Source organism: Taudactylus pleione, unplaced genomic scaffold, assembly GCF_031769625.1.
Source record: "Taudactylus pleione unplaced genomic scaffold, aTauple2 ptg000044l, whole genome shotgun sequence".
Lineage (NCBI taxonomy): Eukaryota > Metazoa > Chordata > Amphibia > Anura > Myobatrachidae > Taudactylus > Taudactylus pleione.
In genome coordinates this window covers 2101162-2107095 of record NW_028284446.1, presented here as the reverse complement: position 1 = coordinate 2107095, position 5934 = coordinate 2101162, and positions in this window count along the sequence as shown.

Genomic DNA, 5934 nt, shown 5'->3' with positions numbered 1-5934 from the left:
GCAAGAGAGGTGGGATGCATTTGTAGGAAAGGGAGGGAGATTAGTGTGATGTAGATGGTGTGGTGAAGTGATAGGGAGAGGGACAGGAGGGTGGGTGCTGAGCTTAGTGGTTGGGTAGTAGGACCATTGTGGGGGAGAAAAGAATGAAAGAGGAGTAACAGGAGAGGAGAAGGAGGGAAGCAGAGGGGAAGAATACAGACAGAGGAGGGGAGAGAAGGGGAGGAAGAAATGGAGGAGACTATGGGGGGAAGGATAGAGGTGGGAACAGGGGGCAGAATAGATGATTAGAATCTATCAGAATAGGTAGGCGTAAAGTGAGAATTTGAAGAAAACATGGTCACAGTGAGATGAGATGAGGTAAGAATAGTGTATGTGTGAGAACGAAAGTGTTGAAGGTTTTTCAAAAAATGCTGCTGAAAGAACACTGTTGGTGAATGCGTATGCTTGATGAACAAAGTAGGGGTTTTTTTTATTGAGGGGAATATATGTGATTTAGGGCTCTATTTACTACAATCCGCATTTGTAATGTAGATTGTAGTGTGATATTATCACAGGGATTTACTACAAATCCCTTGCAGGGACAGAGCTTGCGATAAAGCTTTGTCCCTGCGAATCCCCTCCGCACACTAGTCACGGTATTTTCACAAAAAATACTGTGACAAAGTGCCCGCGCATGCGCCGACCGGCAGCCGCTGCTGCCCCCCTGGCGCTAAGCCCTGCCCCGTCATTAAGCCCCGTCCCCGTGATCGCGGACCCCCCCGCGACCCCCCTCCCTTAATAGCACTTACCTGCAGTCATCGGTGCTCCGGTGATGTCTTCCATGCTTCTGGTCAGCTGATATCCCATACTGCACTGGGAGCCGATCACCTGATGACCGGGCCCCAGTGCACCATGGGAGACCAGCTGACCGGAGGGGAGTCATCAGCGGAGCCACGACCACCGGTCCATGGAGTCAGGTAATTACATTTTTTTTTATTTAGCAGAGATGAGCTTGTAGTCTTTTTAGACAACACAGCTGATCACTGGGACTGACTACGGGCTCTGCTCTGCACTTTAGAGCAGAGTAGGAGCCCGGTAACCGGGGGAGACCCTGGATAACGCCACCTCCAGGTGGCGTTATTATCACAGGGCTTTCCCCGGTATTTTTTTACAATTTATTTTTAGTAACTTTGGTCGGATTACATTTCCCATTACAATTAAGGGAAATGTGATCTGCTTTACTAAAAATAAGTGATACTTAGGAGTTGGAGTAGAATTTTGGTGATACTAAAATAATGTGAAAAGGTTGTGAAAACACCCTTTTTCACTTTATTTTAGTAAAAATAATGTTAATAAATAGAGCCCTTAAAGTGTTTTGAAGATGAGTAATAAAAAGAAGTTCAAAGTTGTGAGGCTAGGCAAAAGCAATGGTAAATCAGACCGTATATGCAAGGTTTAGAGGTTACTTTGCATTGGTACAAATAAGAATTTAGTTTTTTGTGAAATAAAAGGCAGCACAAATAGTAACAAGTGAGATAATGTCTTTGCAATGATCAAACAAGGAGTTCAGTGTTGCATGTCCTGGTTATGCAGGCAGCAGGTGTTTGTTGTGAAGAGGTAGTGAACTCACACGTGATGCTCCATAGGTGTCCATATGCAGTATTGATAGTAGTTTAGTTGTGTTTGATGAAATGTTCTCCTTCTGTTTTCCTTCGGTTTAACGCCGGTGTAACGCTGACATTTTCCCTAAAATCTATTTTGCACTTGTGATTCTGCTAACTTCAGCCAAGGCTAAACAGCCTACTGAATGATCTTTAAGTAGAGATGTACCCAAGTGTGCATCCTAAAGATCAATTTCATTGAGAGGCTGCAGGGAGTGAGCAGGGTTTCCAAGGGATACAATAACGTCATCCGCATATAACGCAATTTTATGCTCAGAGGAACCGGCTTTTACACTGACAGTGTCAGGGTTGTGACGAATCCTTGCCGCCAGGGGTTCCATTACTAGAGCAAAGATCATGGCGCTCTCTTCCATGGCCTCTCTCCCATTGCCTGGTACCATTGGCGATTCCAAAAGGTAATACAATTAACAGAGACCGTGACAGTAGGAGACTGGTATAGGGCTAAAATACCCTCCAAGTATTTTCCCAAGAACCCCATTTTCTGAAGTACCCCAAAAACAAAGGCCCAGGAAATACGGTCAATGCCATTTCAGCATCTAGTGCCATAATTATCGAGTGTGATTTTTGAGCGTGGATAGAATGAATAAAGTCAATAACACGCCTAATATTGTCAGATGCCTGACGTCCTGGTATAAAACCTACCTGGTCTGGGTGGATTAGGTAGGTAAGAAGGGGGGCTAAGCGATTCGCTAAAATTTTTGCGTATATTTTAATGTCTACGTTAAGCAGCGAAATTGGCCTGTAATTAGAACATTGTGTCAGGCTTTGGAATGACCACGATATCAGCTAATGTGGAAGCCGGTGCAAACGATGATCCATCCAGAATATTATTAAAAAGAGAGGTAAACTACTGGGCAAGCTCCATCACAAATGATTTATAATACTTAGCTGTGAAACTGTCAGGACCTGGGGCAGCTGAGGACCGCATAGATTTTATAGCAACTCCTCTAATAAAATTTCCTTATTAAGCTCAAAGAGTTGGGATTCTGACACACACGGTAATGGAATTTTGGACAGATATGAACGTACTCCATCGGGACCAGCGGAAGAGGAAAAGGAAGGCTCTGGTAAATTATAGAGAGAGCTATAAAAGTCCCTAAACTCCTCTACCTTCATCGCAAGATCACATGTAAGGGCGCCTAACTTACAGGAATACAGTTTTCTATAGTATTCAAGGCCTGCTTACATCTCAACTTGTTGGCTAAAAGAGTATCAATTTTATCAGCTTTGTCGTAAAACCGCTGGTGTAGTTTCTGTAAGGTAGCGGTGGCTCGGCGAGACAAAGGGTATTCAGTTGCCCTGTCAGGCATTCTATCTGGGAGAGGAGAGAAGCCTGGGGAGACTGTTTATGTTGAGATAAAAGAGTAGAAATTTGAGATTCCAAAGACAGAACTTCTTGGGCTGCTTTTTTGCGGACTGCAGAAGCCTTTGCAATTAAATGGCCTCGAATGGTAGCCCTATGGGTCTCCCAGATGATTCCAGGAGAGATATCAGGGGATATGTTTTCTTTAAAATAATTCGACAAAGCATTTTTGGTTTCCAGAACCGTAGAGGGATGTAATAAAAGGGAATCATCTAAACACCATTTTCGAGTCCCCCGTGGAGCCCTATATACATCTAAAAAAATATAAATCCCCCGCATGATCAGTCCATGTGAATGGAGTAATCCCAGCATCAGCAATTAATGACATGAGTGATTGAGAAGTGTGAATCATGTCAATACAGGAGTAGTGTTAGTGTGGTGCAGAGAAAACAAGAGATATGGTAAGAACTTACCTTTGTTATCTCTGTTTCTACGAAGTCCATAGGGTCCACAGGGTTGACCTTGGGGTATAGGTTGGGAACCAAATCCGGGCACCGCGCAGTTAAAGCTTTTAGCTCCCAGGATGCACTGGGTCCACTCTCCCTATAACCCCACCCCCAAGCCAGAGGCACCTCAGTTTGTAAGTAGCCAAAGGCTGGAGGAGGAGAGAAAAAGAGAGAGAAACTGGAACACTCAATAACCATACTCACAGAAATGGGAGACGGAAAACCGGTGACCAGCCACACAGCCCATATGAAGCCAGGTGCGTCAGGGTGGGCGCCCTGTGGACCCTATGGACTTCGTAGAAACAGAGATAACAAAGGTAAGTTCTTACCATATGTCTTGTTTTCTACTTCAGGGTCCATAGGGGGTCCACAGGGTTGACCTTGGGGATGTCCCAAAGCAGTTCAACCAAGGGTGGGGACGCTCCTGTGCTGAGAGGAGAATCCGTCGCCAAAAAGGAAGCATCCTGAGAGGCAAAGGAAACCAATGCCTAGAACCTTAAAAAGGTGTGGACAGAAGACCACGTGGCCACCTAGTAAGGCAAAACAGCCGAGGCGCCACAGCGAGCCGCCCACGAGGGTTACATGGCCCGAGAAAAAACAAGCATCAACAACAGAAAGGCCTACCCATGGGTAGGCCCCTGAGGAAGACCTACGAGGCCATCCACCAACATTTGGTTATAGGCCGGCCATCCTTTCCTGTGAAAACCAGAAATCTCAGACCACCAATAAGGAGTCCGATTTCCGTAAGGAACCTGAACGGTTCACATAAATCCAAAGAGGCCGGACTACAGTCAATGAGGCCACACCAGCCGAGAGGACTGGGGACAGAATGGCCGTACCATAAGTTCCAGAATAATATGGAACCTGAAAACCACTAAGAAGAAACACAGGGTGAGAGCAACTCACACCCTGACATGATGCCCTCCAGAAGAGGGAGCCACATGAGAACGCTCCCAATTCAGACAGACACTCTCCTGGTTGATATAAACACCCTGAGAGAAAGAGAGAGCCTAAGCAATAGACCATGTAATGGCTATCACAACCAGCGGTTCCATTGACTGTCCCCGGAGGGAACGAAGAACCACTACTAACTCCCAAGGAGTCCCTAGGGAGGACAAATGGAAGCATAATCCAGAAAACACTCCAAAGGATGAACTGGATACCAGAGTGGAGCAATTCCATATCTTAACCATACTGACAGTGTAGAGATCCGCACTGTCAGGCAGACCAGGCCAAGTGTGAAACCCAAGCCAGCCGGTAGGAATGCCAGAATATCTGGAAATCCTGGACACCGGAGGATTGTATCGACAGGTACAATACCATAAGATTTATGGTTGCCACAGTTTGTGGTAGGTCCCAGCAAAAGCTGATCCATGTGCTCTAATCATTCCAACGATGACAAAGCCAGGGAAGCCGTAAGACCACTGTAGGGACACAGTCAAAGACAAACGACCCAGGTCCAAGGCAAAACCAAGGACCCTGAGACAACAGGTCCGGGCAGCGAAGCATCAGGAATGGAGTATCGATGGAGAGACTCCGAAAATCCAAGTACCCCTGACATCTGGGGCAATCAGGAGCCACCAGCAGGAAAGCATCTCCGTCTCAATTGAAACACTTCCAAAGACCTCGAGGAAGAAGGGAGACCGGAGAACACAGGTACACAAAGTGAAAGGACCACGTCATCGACAAAGAGTCGCTGAAGGTTGCTTCAGAATCCCCAGAGCTGGACTGTAACACCATAGTGTGATAAAGTCAGAAGGCCCTGAGGGTCACCTCAGGGGGGCCCCCCTGCTCACCAGGAGATGAAACCTCTCTTGGGGAAGAGACTAGTCCCCGGGATGCACGTCGTGACGGCTGAGGACTCCCGCTTCCCAATGGAGAGCTCCTGAAATGAACGCTGCCGAGATGGTCGGGAGGAGACCCTCGGACTATGGCCCTCATTCAGACCCACTCGCAAGCGGGCGCACGTACGTTAGGCGTACGTACAAAAATATTTAAATTCAATGGCTCACTCGTATTTTCGTTCGCATCTTAAATTCCTCCCTAAACTCTGACGACCCCTCCTCTAACTAACGAGCGTACGAAATAGCGAGCGTACATCCCCGAAATGGCTTGAAAGGAACGCACGCACACGTATAAACAGGAAGTGGCCTTGTCAGATGTCGATTACCTGCTCCTTTATTCTGCCTACCTCCATCAATCGTATCATGCCAATCAATGTATCAATTAGCTTAATTGTTTATTTTTTTTCAACACAATGCAAGAAACTTTACTCTTGTCCGTGTTTGTGTTTACCCGCAGAATACGTACGGATGAAACATTCGCTTTTATTGTTCAAAAAACATGTGAACCACAATTAAACAATTGTACTATTGCTGTGGATCCCCGCATATTTCCCTGGGTTCATTTCTTTATTTAAATTTGCTTACGCATGTCACTGCATCAAGCCTATCCTAACTCTCCA